This window comes from Bacillus rossius, chromosome 1, assembly GCF_032445375.1.
Source record: "Bacillus rossius redtenbacheri isolate Brsri chromosome 1, Brsri_v3, whole genome shotgun sequence".
In the NCBI taxonomy this organism is placed as follows: Eukaryota; Metazoa; Arthropoda; class Insecta; order Phasmatodea; family Bacillidae; genus Bacillus; species Bacillus rossius.
Genome location: NC_086330.1, coordinates 240,552,609 through 240,568,976, shown reverse-complemented (window position 1 = coordinate 240,568,976; position 16,368 = coordinate 240,552,609).

The window sequence follows — 16,368 nt, the reverse complement described above, 5'->3', positions numbered from 1 at the left end:
GCTCAAGGTTCACACTCCCACACCTACCACAGATCCAGCTATTAGTCTATATTACTCATGTATATATTATATACGAGTTATTTTTTCTTCGCTGTAAAATTTTAGTACTTATTTTTATAGTATTTACAATTAACTGCAGTACAGTGAAGTGTGTAAAATTATAGGGATTATTGTATCAAGGTTAAACCAAGCCTAGTCTATAACAAAAAATGACTTGATAATAGGGTTAAAATATGTTATCTTGATATTTAAAGATAAACTAAAGAGATTGTGTTGTTCGATTTGTGAACAATGGTATTGTTAAGGGACTACTTGTATACCTAATGTTTCTCTCTGGTCTAACATGTTCTTTACGAATACGAGTTAATGAAAGGCGTGGAATTGCTGCAGTTGGATTCTCAGCTCCAACTCTTTCATGCTGGGTCTACTGATAACACAGTTCAAGTCACTAAACGATGGACAAGCGATAACACGTAGAACTAGCCAGCAAACTTAGTGTTACTTGTCTGCAGACTTGTTCAAGGTCACTGTGACCGCTACCATGTAAAGTGCTCAAAGATCAAGAGATCAGAGTTGGTGTCCCAGTTTTGATATAATTGACTCTTGATACCAGATGTGCTTGTTTCCAATAATAAACTGCGGCCATTGAAAATGACCGCTGTATCAGCATAAGCTGCTCGTAAGCATGGTAAATGATAACATTATTTTAATTTATTTGTGAAATAACTTATAGTTTAGTTTCTTTTGCTATAAACTAAATTTCTATTAAAATTACTGCATATTATTTCTCCATAACAGTTGTACCGGTGCTAAAATTTTAATATTAAAGCATAATTTTAATTTTACCAATAACATTCTTGGCCACTTAAAAAAAAAACAGAACCACTTTGCACTAAAACACTAAATTATGTGTGTTTGAAACATTAAAAGAAATAATATTGACAAAATATAAACGTTTATAATGAATAACTAATATAACCTAATTATAGAATTAACAATGAATTTTTATCGCAATAAAGTCGTAAATGCCATTTCAAAGTTTTGTACAATGTGTAGCTGAAGTTGTGTCATTTTTTTAAGTCTTACAAATATACATCTTTTTTATCATTATTACGTTGAATATGCATACCTTTTAATTTTACACAAGTGGGTTACACAAAAAGACAAACTAAAAATGATTTTCGTAGTTTTATATTAATATTAGTTTAAGGTACTGGATTATGTGTTAAATAAGCTTCAGTTAGTACTACACAACAAAGAGGAAACACCATGATAAAACACCAAAAATTAAGGACGACGAAATCACGCAGTTTTAAAACCGCTATGTTCATTATTATACACATATGCAAATACCTGTTACAACGGCTGCAAAGTAAAAAAAAAAAAACACATGTGCCTGAGGTATTACTCAAACTCGTGCCTGCAGACATTATGAATAGTAATATTTCCACAGCACCAAAACCAGTTTGTGTCATTTTGCGTGTTTTGAACGGATTGTGAAAAGAAAAAAAAAACAAATTTATACATTTAATCACATATAAGTTTAAAAAAAATAGTCCTACCTTAATGTTAACAGACCCGCTAGAAAGCATACACAAATATAGTTTGAGTCATGAAACTTTACTCAAATTTTACAGTTTTTTTAAAGAAGTATAATATATCGCTGTAATCTTTTGCCACTTTTAATCTGTCAAAATTAAAAAATTTATATAAACAACTTCTTTTAGTTAGCAAAGATCGCAGGAAATCGCCATAATCAGGGAGCAGTTACCTACTGATAATGGAGACTGCAACGTCGCGTCGACCGAAACGTCGATGTTATCTTCGCCTTCGACGAGGCTACAGCCCAGAAGCCAGCAATTCCAACTTCTTTTAGTGTTCAGGGTTCGTAAACAAACATGACATGATACTATTTAGAAGTGACAATTTTGGAATGGGAACTACTGGAACTGCTTTTCATGACTGGTTTATTTTAGACTAGTTACCCGAGACAGAATTCACCAGTCCACAAGCCGGGATGTTCTGTAGGCCCTATTGCCATGTGGTGAGGCACCAGCTAATGTCTAGCCACCAACCTGCAGCGTGTAACATATTGACTTGTGGGCACTCAGTTGGTTCTTAAGAGTTACAGAGCTAACTGTGGTTTTATATAGCGCCAACCTCTTAACATAGTAAATGAGAAAACCAGCGTTTGTGACATTACAAAAAAAAATATGATTTTTGCAATTATTGCACAAATAAAGTTTATACGACTAAACATTTACCATCAACATATTCTTATAGTCCTACACAAATTAAGTATTTAGGATATTTACAACAAACTACTACGAAAATGTTGGTATTACGTTGTGATAAAACACTGCATAAATTTTCCAACGAAGATAATATATAGAAATTTAGAAATCTACATTAGATTTAAAAATAATAAAGAAAAACATATTACTGAAGTTTTAGTGGCATAATCTTGGGTTTTTCAACGCACGCCGGACACGATTTGTAAACACATGGTGAATCGTGTCCAGTAAGTTACATATTTCTGGAAAAGAGTGCAAAATTATTTATATAAACTGGAAAAAACCCCCGATTGTTTCAATGAATAAATTAAATTGATTTTAAAATAAGTAGAAGTTATTAAATAGAGGCCCAACCAGTAACTGACCATATTATATATATAACCAATCGGCACTCACCCATTTGGCAGCTAAATATATTGGATCTCTCTTCAAGGTGCACGTCAGATCAAAGATGTAGTTAATTCATAAACACCCGGTGTCCAAGCGAAACGGGTCACTCTTTCGTATGTGCTAGTCCATTAGCAACACATTTTGTTCCAAACTTGTGACAGATTGGTTCCCACAATACGATATCAAAAGAGGTGAGTCTCTCTCCTTGAACACAAGTCCAATCGACGACACAGTAGGTTCCCACCCATTGGTAGCCAAACGGGCTGGGTCTCTCTACATTTCATTTACCCTCTCGGCGACATAGTTGGTTCCCAACCATAGGTAGCCAAACGGGCTGGGTCTCTCTCTAGATGCATTAACCCTCTCGACAACACAGTTGGTTCCCACCCACCTGGTAACCAAACGGGCTTGGTCTCTCTCCAGGTGCACTTACCCTCTCGCCTACACAGTTTGTTCCCACCCACCTGGTAGCCAAACCAGCTTGGTCTCTCTCCAGGTGCACTTACCCTCTCGCCTACACAGTTTGTTCCCACCCACCTGGTAGCCAAACCAGCTTGGTCTCTCTCCAGGTGCACTTACCCTCTCGCCTACACAGTTTGTTGCCACCCACCTGGTAGCCAAACCAGCTTGGTCTCTCTCCAGGTGCACTTACCCTCTCGCCTACACAGTTTGTTCCCACCCACCTGGTAGCCAAACCAGCTTGGTCTCTCTCCAGGTGCACTTACCCTCTCGGCAACACAGTTGGTTCCCACCCACCTGGTAACCAAACGCACTGGATCTCTCTCCACATGCACTACCCCTCTCGGCAACACAGTTAGTTCCCATCCACCTGGTAACCAAACGGGCTTGGTCTCTCTCCAGGTGCACTAACCCTCTTGGCAACACAGTTGGTTCCCATCCACCTGGTAACCAAACGGGCTTGGTCTCTCTCCAGGTGCACTAACCCTCTCGACAACACAGTTGGTTCCCATCCACCTGGTAACCAAACGGGCTTGGTCTCTCTCCAGGTGCACTAACCCTCTTGGCAACACAGTTGGATCCCATCCACCTGGTAACCAAACGGGCTTGGTCTCTCTCCAGGTGCACTACCCCTCTCGGCAACACAGTTAGTTCCCATCCACCTGGTAACCAAACGGGCTTGGTCTCTCTCCAGGTGCACTAACCCTCTTGGCAACACAGTTGGTTCCCATCCACCTGGTAACCAAACGGGCTTGGTCTCTCTCCAGGTGCACTAACCCTCTCGACAACACAGTTGGTTCCCACCCACCTGGTAACCAAACGGGCTTGGTCTCTCTCCAGGTGCACTTACCCTCTTGGCAACACAGTTAGTTCCCATCCACCTGGTAACCAAACGGGCTTGGTCTCTCTCCAGGTGCACTAACCCTCTTGGCAACACAGTTGGTTCCCATCCACCTGGTAACCAAACGGGCTTGGTCTCTCTCCAGGTGCACTAACCCTCTCGACAACACAGTTGGTTCCCACCCACCTGGTAACCAAACGGGCTTGGTCTCTCTCCAGGTGCACTAACCCTCTTGGCAACACAGTTGGTTCCCACCCACCTGGTAACCAAGCGGACTGGGTCTCTCTCCAGATGCACTAACCCTCTTGGCAACACAGTTAGTTCCCATCCACCTGGTAACCAAACGGGCTTGGTCTCTCTCCAGGTGCACTAACCCTCTTGGCAACACAGTTAGTTCCCATCCACCTGGTAACCAAACGGGCTTGGTCTCTCTCCAGGTGCACTAACCCTCTTGGCAACACAGTTGGTTCCCATCCACCTGGTAACCAAACGGGCTTGGTCTCTCTCCAAGTGCACTAACCCTCTCGACAACACAGTTGGTTCCCACCCACCTGGTAACCAAACGGGCTTGGTCTCTCTCCAGGTGCACTTACCCTCTCGCCTACACAGTTTGTTCCCACCCACCTGGTAGCCAAACCAGCTTGGTCTCTCTCCAGGTGCACTTACCCTCTCGACGACACAGTAGGTTCCCACCCACCTGGTAGCCAAACCAGCTTGGTCTCTCTCCAGGTGCACTTACCCTCTCGCCTACACAGTTTGTTCCCACCCACCTGGTAGCCAAACCAGCTTGGTCTCTCTCCAGGTGCACTTACCCTCTCGGCAACACAGTTGGTTCCCACCCACCTGGTAACCAAACGGACTGGATCTCTCTCCACATGCACTACCCCTCTCGGCAACACAGTTGGTTCCCACCCACCTGGTAACCAAACGGACTGGATCTCTCTCCAGATGCACTAACCCTCTTGGCAACACAGTTGGTTCCCACCCACCTGGTAACCAAACGGGCTTGGTCTCTCTCCAGGTGCACTTACCATCTCGGCAACACAGTTGGTTCCCACCCACCTGGTAGCCAAACGGACTGGATCTCTCTCCAGATGCACTAACCCTCTTGGCAACACAGTTGGTTCCCACCCACCTGGTAACCAAGCGGACTGGATCTCTCTCCAGATGCACTAACCCTCTTGGCAACACAGTTTGTTCCCACCCACCTGGTAACCAAACGGGCTTGGTCTCTCTCCAGGTGCACTTACCCTCTCGCCTACACAGTTTGTTCCCACCCACCTGGTGGCCAAACCAGCTGGGTCTCTCTTCAGATACACTAACCCTCTCGGCAACACAGTTGGTTCCCACCCACCTGGTAGCCAAACGGGCTGGGTCTCTCTAGATGCACTAACCCTATTGGCAACACAGTTGGTTCCCACCCACCTTGTAGCCAAATGGACCGGATCTCTCTCCAGATGGACTAACCCTCACTGTATCACAGTTGGTTTCCACCCATTCGTAGCCAAACGGGCTGGTTCTCTCTCTATTGCATTTACCCTCTCGGCGACACAGTTGGTTACCAACCATAGGTAGCCAAACGGGCTGGGTCTCTCTCTAGATGCATTAACCCTCTCGACAACACAGTTGGTTCACACCCACCTGGTAACCAAGCGGACTGGGTCTTTCTCCAGATGCACTAACCCTCTGGGCAACACAGTTGGTTCCCACCCACCTGGTAACCAAACGGGCTTGGTCTCTCTCCAGGTGCACTTACCCTCTCGCCTACACAGTTGGCTCCCACCCACCTGGTAGCTAAACGGGCTGGGTCTTTCTCCAGATGCAATAACCCTCCCGGCAATACATTTGGTTCCCACCCACCTGGTAGCCAAACCAGCTGGGTCTCTCTCCAGATGCACTAACCCTCTCGTCAACACAGTTGGTTTCCACCCACCTGGTAGCTAAATGGACTGGATCTCTCTCCAGATGGACTAGCCCTATCTGTATCACCGTTGGTTTCCACCAAACTGGTAGCCAAATGGGCTGGGTCTCTCTCCATTGCACTTACCCTCTCGGCGACACAGTTGGTTCTCACCCATTGGTAGCCAAATGAGCTGGGTCTCTCTCTAGATGGATTGACCCACTCGGCAACACAGTTGGTTCCCACCCACCTGGTAACCAAACGGGCTTGGTCTCTCTCCAGGTGCACTTACCCTCTCGCCTACACAGTTTGTTCCCACCCACCTGGTAACCAAACGGGCTGGGTCTCTCTTCAGGTGCACTTACCCTCTCGCCTACAAAGTTTGTTCCCACCCACCTGGTAGCCAAACAGGCTGGGTCTCTTTCCAGATGCACTTACCATCTCGCCTACAAAGTATGTTCCCACCCACCTGGTAGGCAAAGGGGCTGGGTCTCTCTCCAGATGCACTAACCCTCTAGCCTAAAAAGTTTGTTCCCACCCACCTGGTAGCCAAATGGACTAGGTCTCTTTTCAGATGCACTAACCTTTCGGCAACACAGTTGGTTCCCACCCACCTGGTAGCCAAAAGGGCTGGGTCTCTCTCCAGATGCACTAGCCCGCTTGGCAATAAAGTTTATTTCTTCTCACCCGGTGGCCGAGAGGGTTTTATCTCTCTCCAAAACTAATAGCCTTCTCTGTGCAGCTGTAGGCCTATACCCAATTGGTGGTAAAATGCGTTAAGTTTCTCTACCTGGCGTACAAGTCCATTTTGTAACACAGTTGTTTCCCACCTACACATTGTCAAAGCAAGTTCGGTCATTCTACTGGCTGTACTAGTAGAATTTGCAACACACTGGCCCCACCCATCCGGAGGCCGAGCAATAAGATATCTGTGCCGGGTGTACTAGTCGGCTTGGCGATGCATGGACCCCACTCTCTCGATTGTCAAGCGGGTTTTGTCTCTTTCCATGTGTATAAGTACACTCGGTGATTCTTTTGATTCTTACCCACCAGGTGGCCAACCATGTTAAGTCTTTCTATCACGTATATTAGTCTGCTATGAGATTTAACTGTTTCCTACCTACCGTATATTCAAGTAGTCTTTGTCTCTCTCAATGTGTGCTTGTCTGCATGGTGACGAAGTTGGTTCCCAAACACCCATTGGCCGATCAACAGGTGTAGTCTGCCACTCGGTGACCTTTTTAGTTCCCAAACAATGGTTTTTTAGTGGATGGAGTCTCTTTCCAGGTGTACTATTATGCTCGGCCACGAAGTTGTTTTCCAACCACCCATGGCCACACGTGTTTTAAGCAATATGTTCAGTATAGAAATAAAATTACTGATATCTCTCTTCTCTTCATTTTTATTAAATAATAAAATTCTTTGTATATATGTGTAGTGATATTTATTTTAAAAAGGAAACTCAATAGTACTAGATTTTATGTAATTATGTTGTACATTTAAGCTTAATAAATATATTAAGCACTATATATAATGGTAAATATTAAATAAACTTACTATGTATGCCCATAAAATAGCGTTTATATTTATTTCCCTCTTCTCTCTACAGGCATATTTATTTTTTGCTCATTATAAATGTTTTTGTATAGTGTAAACATTTTTGTGTCATGGTGCCCAAATGGCAACAAGCACTCGTGCATGGAGATGCATATGTGCCAGCTGCAACTCTGAGGGAGGTTGAATTGTTTTTAAACTGTCGCTCGGGTTTATCGCACCGAAGATAATCATGCAGAATTTAAAATAAAATATTTCCTTTTGAAAAGTTAGATTAATAATGTTGCAACTAAATATTGCATGTTCCATGCTCAAACTAGGGTAAAGTCACAGCTATGAACTGTGCGAACCATATTAAAATACTGGTACCTTAAAAATGTCCATGAACCTAATAAAAGTAACGTACATATAACAAAATGGGAATATTGAAATAACATGTACGACAAAATGGCACTCATTATAAATATCGTTTTTCTATTCTTTTCCTTAGCCAATAGGCTGACAATCTTCAGGGCGGTGGGCAATTTGGAAAGTATGGTGGGGAGGAGGCAAGTACGAGGCGGTAGCCCCTGGCCTTTACTGTGGTATAGGCTCGTTCGCCGGCACACATGCCCGAGGGTACCACCAACACATCATCGTCTTCCGGGAGTGGTAGGTTGGCCTATCTAAAAGATGTGGAGGAGGCCAAATTGGCTTCACATCCTCGACGTCCTCCTTAAAGAAGGACGCCACCAGAGCTGGAGGAATGCCCTCCTTCACTTCCTCCCTGAAGACGGAAGCAGCCAATGTTTCGAGAAACATCTTCATTGAAGTAGGGTGGACTGTCAAATATCACATAATTTAAGTATCATTTTCTCAACTGTTACATTAGAAGTTAAAGTTGTAAGTAAAAAAAAATTAATTTTCCACATGCGCTCTCTCATAGAGATGTAATGATAAATCAGTGACTAACAGTTATTTTAGAATAGCATTTAAACCAAGTAAACCTGTAAATCCGGATAACATTTAAATCCAGCTATCATGCAAATCATAAATTCAGTTAAATAAATTTAACACTTGAAATTTTTTTTAAGGGAGCATTAAACTGTTTCAACAGGGTTGATATGAAATCAGTTCAGATTTTTTGGAACATCCCAATATAGAGCTAGGAGTTTTTTTTAAATAAAGGTGTAACACTGACAGCTTTTATTCTCACTGAAGGTGATCCCGCGGCGCAAGTTTCAGTGCTGACTTGACCGATGGGTTGTGGATGAGAGAGCACTGTTTCTCCACACTGCTACCTTATAAATGCATCTCGGGAGTGATTCATTGACTCTGGCGTTTCGACAACCGCCTGGCGAGAAACTACACTCGGATTCATTAGGCCTCGCTCAGGGTAGTTGTTTGTCTCTAAAACAAACGTTACTGAGTGGTGACACCGGGAACATGTTCGAAAGTTTGTATGTAATGTGCTGATACTCCCGTCATATCTTGGCAAACGTTTCACGTTGACCTTTTTGGGCCGCTCAATCATTCCATTAGGGGAAATAATTGTTTATTTGTTATATTGTATATTTTCACAAATTTGTACCCTTTCTTCCGCTGAGAAATACGAAGGCGCCCACCCTTCTTAAAGCCCTTTAAGATCATATCTGGAAAATGTTTGGCACACTTCCGGTAGTAGTTAGTGATAATGCCAAATAATTACAGTCTACCCTTTGGAAGAAAGTGATTTGAATGGGCCATTCGCCCCGCCTATAGCTCACCTTATTTTCCGCAAGGATATCAGGTGGAAAGGGTTATAAGGAAAATGTTTTCTTACTTCCATGTATCGGGATGAACAAGCCATGTGGGATACAGATTTAGATTTCATAAACATAGGTCAATGGAAACTATCGCCCCTGGACTCTTCTTTCGAAAGGGCTTCTCATGAGGAGGTACTTAAAAATGACTAATAATTTAAAAAAGGCTATATATGTGGTTGCCGATTTGTATAATTCATTTGGAAAGCCTCATAGTTTTAAAGTTGGGGATCAGGTAAATTGTAAAGATATGTGTTACCTTCGCTAGCTGAAAGTTTAATGTGAAACGTATACCCCCTTGGGTGGTACATTTATAATTTGTAGATTCTTAAATCAAAATACTGTATTGTTTGAAAATGTTGAAAAGAAAAGAAACACAAAAAAGCGCTTGTGGTTTAATTAAAAATGTATCACATTCAATTTGATGTAGGCATTTGTTGTTTTATTTTGAGTATCCTACCGGAGTTGTTCTACAGGTTCACTGCACTCCTTGGTCCTTTCCCTCATCGGACGTCGCGCCGTGCTGTTCTGCGCGCCTGCCAGCCTGCCCACTCGTCTGATCGTACCTCTCTCTCTGCTATGCTGCCCTCCACGACCTACTCTCCGCCCAGCGGGCCTTGTCATCCGCTTGCAGTTTTCCAGTTTTCCAGACATCCCATACGTCTTCTAGTCTGCCCTTCGCCTGTTCGGACACTTGAACCTCCGGACGTCAGCACATTGTCCTCTACAGCTAGGACAGTGCACTTCGAGTACTACCTCCTCGCACTGCCGGCAGGTCGCTTCCTGTAGTGGGGCGCCTTGAGTACCTACTTCATCGCAGCCATTGTCGTCTCCGGCTCCATGCTTGACCCAGCGCCTGTCACCCTGGACAGGGCCCGCCCGCCGGCCCTGCGGCTGAAGGAGCAGCTTGCCGGGCCGGACGTGGCCCGTTGGGATCCTGTGTGCTCCCCCTCGGAGCCGAGCAGCGGTGCGCGCTCGCCTGCTTGCGGGAGCTGTGCTGGTTGCTGTCGCCGCCGAGAAGCGGGTGACGCGTGCATCAACTGATCCTGTTGCAACATTCGCCGGTGCCGAACAGTTGCCGTTTTGCTTATGGTCGCAAGTTCAAGTTCAAGTTTCCGTTCCGGAAGAAGAAACTGCGAACGAGGTTTATGGAAGATGTTTTCGTTTTATTTACTAAAACTTTCTTTACTCCCTGAGAAGATCGTTGTGATTGTCTTGTATTTGGTCGTTAATTGTGGGTTGTCGACAATAATTATATCTTTCTCCAGCGCTAGAAAAAATTTTGCGAACTTAAAAAAAAATTATTGTAATATTGTGTTTTGTAAGCTATGTGCATTTTGAGTAATGAATTGTGAGTGGCTTCTTAGGAACTGTGACTAGGTAATTCAGTTTGGTTTTTGGAACTGGTCAAATTTTTTTTGACATTCTGGTAGTAGATGTACGGACAGAAAAATATAGGGAGTTGTTATATAATTACATCAACGAGATACTTTGCACGGCGTGATGTTGATTACTTCCCCGCTCCACTCCACCCCCTCTTTAATCAAACCCCTTAGTTTTCGCCACCCTTCTCCTTCTTCCTTGCACACTTGGCTTTAAGTTATGCTATATAAGCCCTTGCAGCCTATCGCTCTGCCTTCTTCTTGTTATGATTTTTAGAACCACTTGGTTGAACGAACGTAGCGGATCATGAAATTGCTTTTGGTTATAGAAACGTATTTTTAAATGTGCAATGTCAGCTAACGTCGGGACATGGTTTGTTATTTCATAGGGCTCTTGTCTATTTATTTCAAAAATGCTGTTCCTGGCGGCACATCATTTAGCTTCCTTTGGTATTAATATTAAATGGTTTCAGTTGGGCCCTTTCAAACCATGTTGCGTCATGAGATTCATGCTCGCTAGTGTTTGCGGGAATCCGTCATTATTTAAAAATTTCCTTACGACTTTAAAATTCAATGATTAGTATTGAATGTTCCGTTTGTAAGATTATAGGTAAATCGTTACACCCATTGTTTATCTCAGGTATTACGCTTTAAGATTAATTTCTGCTGCGTAAAATTACGCATTGCAAATTTTTTTTTCTTTAAACTCGTTGTTGACATGTATTTGCATTGGCATTTGTATTGCATTGCTTGTTATGGGACTTTTTGATACGCTTAAATTGTAGGTAGTCAGTTGCATTGTTGTTAGAGGTGGGCCTTTTGCTTCTTCATGTATTTAAATTGCATGCATTGTGTAGGAAATGCCTACAGAGCATGTTTCTCTTAAATAAATAATTGATAATACCTATGGGTCAAGAGACCATTAGAGAGTATATTGTTTACTGTTTCTTCGAAGTCTTGTCTTCCGTCACGCAAATAATTTATGAGTATTAAGGCCATACGCGGTTAAGTATTTATTAATATTTACATAAAACATTGATGTTAAAAGGAATAGGTGTGATCTATAAAGTATTTATTTTATGAGATTGTTCAACGTGAAATCCATGTTTGACACATATGTTGTAACTATTGCTTGTATAAGTATTATTGTTAAATTTTCATATTTGCTTATTGCGTGTTTTCTTTGAAATCATATTTTTTAATAAATACAGTGATTCATGGTGATCCTGAATCAATGTGTTATGACTTATTTTCATGTAACAGGGTTAAACGTGAGTCACAGCAGAGCCACACGTTCCCTGCTTATTATTTCTGTTCTACCACAGGAACCTGTTATAACTCTAAGTTTGTTTTTTTCTTAATAACGTTTGAGCGCACCTTGGAGGTATTCGGGTTATAGTCCTGCCACGGATTCAAACCCAAAACCTTTCAGCAGCATAGGATTAATTGGAGCATTGAAGTACCTGGAGTTTTGGAGCAATTGTATATTGAATGAATGTGAGCATTGCAGCACTTGTAGCTATTGAAGCAATTCAAGCACTTGGAGAATTGGAGAACTTGGAGTACTTAGAACAATTGGACCACATTGAGAAATTGGGCAGTTAAATAACTTTTAATCAATTGGAGCTTTGGAATATTGAATAATTTGGAGATGTTAGAGCATTGGAGCTTTTGTGACCTTGGTGCACATAGAGCACTTTGAGCACTTGGAGCTACTGGAGCAGTGGAGCTCTTGGAGCAATTGTAGAAGTGGATATTTTGTAGTTGGAGTTGCACTTGGAGTGCTTGGATAAATCGAAGCATTGAAGCCATTGGAGCACTTTCGAAATTTTCGTTGTTATTCTGGATCATTAGGTCTGTAGTAAGTTCAATTGGCCTAGTGGTACGGAGACGACTGGTATATACGTTTGACGCCTTACATGACCTGTTAGAAATGTATGCCATGTTACGAAATCAGTACTTCTTGGCTACTGACTTTATGTACCTCACCACCACTACATGTGGCTGACCACCGACTGGATGCCCCTGGCCGCCAACTGGTCGTGTTAGACTCACCATGCGGTTGGTTGGGACTGGTTATCTAACTGCGCGTTACTTGTTGCTGACTGGGCACGCCTGGTTATTCGACTGTCATGTAGAACTGCCCTGAAAACACATGTCAAGGCTTGTAAAGTCTCGATTCGCCTTCAAGTACCTGTATTAATTGAGAACTACTATTAATTTTCTTGTTTATTGTAGTTATGAAATACATGTAATATATTTTTATTTGTAATTTTGTTGTGTTTTCATTTTTTGAGCCCTTGCATTTTATATTATTTGCATTAATTAATATTTTTCAAACCATTGAATTTTATATTAATTTTTATTAATTATTATTGATCAATGACCAAACCAAGCATTGTATGTGATCAGTTCAGTCATTATTTTAAAAATGAATTTTTTTGATAGTTTTTGGAATTTTTTTCCCCGAATTTCTAGCTAAAAAATATCAGATTTTTGAGATGGCGGCGAAGACGGTCGACAATTTAGCGGGCGCTCTGGCAATAAATAATTACTGCACTCTAGCAGGTAAAAATTAAATTAAAATGGCGACAGTGTCCTTTAGCAGACGAAAACAAAATATCGGATCCAATATGGCAGCCTCCAGTAGACGAAAACAAGATGGCAGCCTCCAGTAGACAAAAACATGATGGCAGCCAAGATGTCATACTGGCTGACGTAATATCTGCCTTGGCATTAGTGATGGGTAGTCAGTCTACCAGTGCTTTCCGTGGAGGAAGGATCGATTGCAATTTTTTATTGACTGCCATCGCCGGGTTAGAACCTATTACCTTTTTATATTTTTTATGACAATTAAACACAGCAAATATTTTTATTAATTTTAAAATTTTTCTTATAATAAAGCATACAAATTACGGATTATTAATATAGTTGACGAACTTTACAATGGTGTACATTGTTATTAAAATTTAAACTACTTTAATGATTATTAATCCTTACATTTTTCTAATTAAAATCGGAAAATAATTACTGATTTTCAAGATTGCAAAAATTTTCAAACTGATCTAAGTTCTTTTTTATATATAAATAAGTAATTTGTTTTATTAATTTTAAAATGTTCTCATTAAAATCAAACAATAAATTCTTATTTTCAAGTGTTGGTCATAACGAAAAGCACATTGTTTCTAGAATCGAATATGGCGGCAATAACGAAAAGTGCAATGTTTCTAGAATCCTAGATGGCGTTCGTAATGAATAGTGCATCGTTCTAAAATCCAAGAGGATGACCATAACGAAAGTTGGAACATTTCTAGAATCCAATATGGCGGTCGTAAAACGTTCTACGTTAGTGAAGTGGGGAGTTTGATTTCAATATGGCAAAATGTTCTAGAAACCGAAATGGCGGAATACAAGATGGTCGCTGGGGTCAAGGTGAAAGGTCAAAATCATGGTCTCTGCTGGGGCTTTTGAGGAAAATTGCCCTGCTCTGAGAAAAATTGCCCCACTCTGAGGAAATTTTGGTCTCTCTGTATTTTTTTAGGCAAATTGGGAAATAGTTCTTTGAAACTGGATATTTTCCCTCGAAATAGGAATTTTTTCAATTAATTTTGAATTTTTTTTTAGATTTTTTTGCGAATTTTGTTCCGAAAAACTGGAATTTATAGTTAATTTAAGTTAATTGTTGGCAAATTTTGGCTAATGTTATGCAATTTTTGGCAATTATTGGAAAATTTGGAAGTTCAAAGTCAAAGGCTGACGTGGCGTCATAAATCCAAGATGGCGCTCGGCCCCGGCACCACACCCAGAACTCAATCGCAGGACTTACATGTGATTCGCGTCCAGAAATGAGGTTGAAAACGCAATTCGCGTATATTTATAATGCTCAGCATTATTTTAAAGAATTAATACTTACATTTCGTGTCCGAGTGTTGTATCATAAGTGTATTTGCAACATAAGAACACATGAATGTGCTTGTCCCCGACATTAAATGTTACACATAATTAGCAACTACTGAAAGACTTTTTTATTGGTGAAAAGTCTAATAGAGCGAAATTATTTAACCAAATTGTTTGTATATACACAATTAGTACTAGTTTAAGTAGGTATATTACGTTAGAAAATGTAATTTTTTGACACAGTGAAGGTTTATTATTACATTTTATATTTTCAGTAAAAAAACATTAAGAAAGAACTAATTCTGTATCGCTTGAAGTATTTCTTTTCGTAGCAAAAATAGTTGAAGAGAGATTAAACGTGAAGTGTTTAAAACTAATATATATACATATATATAAAGGCAGCAATGCACTCCAAGCATATGTTTGCGAGGTCCCGTACAACGTCGTCCCGTTGTTTGAGGAGGGGAGGTGGAGCTCACACTGCGTCAGCCGTGCTGCCTCCCTTAAAGTTTAAGTGGGAATCTACCATTTAATGGTAGAATAATTAAGTATATACAAGATTATATAAACTCCAATTTACAACTGTCATAAAATGGCATCCCAAAGTTTTGATACATAAAATATTTTTAATGCATGTTTTAACCATGTTTAATGTTAAAACAATATAATTAGAGAGGAAACTAAGAAACTAAAACAGTGTTGTTCCAGACAAATGTTATCATAAAAACAGGGCAGTTAAAAAAATTCACTGAACCACTGAAAAGCCTAAAGTTAAAAATGTCTTGAAACATCTGGGAGTTGTTGTTTGGTAGCAAAACTAGTCTAACTGAAGAAATTTTTTAATTGATATTTATGACGGAATTCCCGCAGCATGTACTGTTTATTTTCCTTTATTTACAACAAAAAATTATTTTTCCACAACGATGATCTGTAGGATGATATTTCACATGAAGAAACTATCGAATAGCATATCAGCACACACATGGGCGCGGAGAGGTCAAGTAAACCCTTCAAATGTCACTTTTGTTGTTCACTAAGCGAGAAGCAGACTGACTCAGGTCGCTTATCTCGGGTCATGAGGTCCAGCACAGCCGTGTCCCGACTGCCGTCAGCGCCTGGTCAGCGCTCTGCCCGCCGATGTCGACGAGATGACCACTCACGAGGGAGGTATGAGGCGCAACTCAATGCTATAACTAACGCTCTTTGAAAATCAGCTAATTTAGCGGTATTTATCGGCAACCGAAAAACCTAAAATTCCTAAGATTTTCGAAGAATAAATGTTTGTAACCTTGATTTTTTTTGGTCGTTCTTTGCTGGGAATATTCACCATATATGTTTAAGATTATCTATTTTGCTACACGGAGCATACTCTAAACTTTTTTTTAAATAATTTATCTTTTGTTTCAAAAATTAAAAACTGTATAGTCGCAAAATATAAGTTTTTGAAAATCATAACTTCAGTTTCAATTGCAAAAAAATACGTGCACACGTCTACACATGTGAACATGACAGCCATGCTTATTTCATTACCCCCAATATAATTCAACACTGTCCAAAATTATTCCAAAGTATAATATTTTGCAACTATACTCAATTCGCCACTCCGCTATTGGCCTGGCAAGGAATAACAAATACACAATTTTTACCTTTTGTTCCGATTTATTTCTTGTGAACTTCATATTGTTTTTAAAATTACATTTTAAAGCGAGTTGCTGCGGCCGGACGTCGCACTGGTCCAACGACGACACAACAAACTAATAGTATTCCATAAATTCTGAACTAAGATTGTTTCAAATATTACATTTTTATTTAATTAATTAATTAATTTAATTAATTAAGAAATTTCTAGGCTTTACTTTATGTTTGAAAC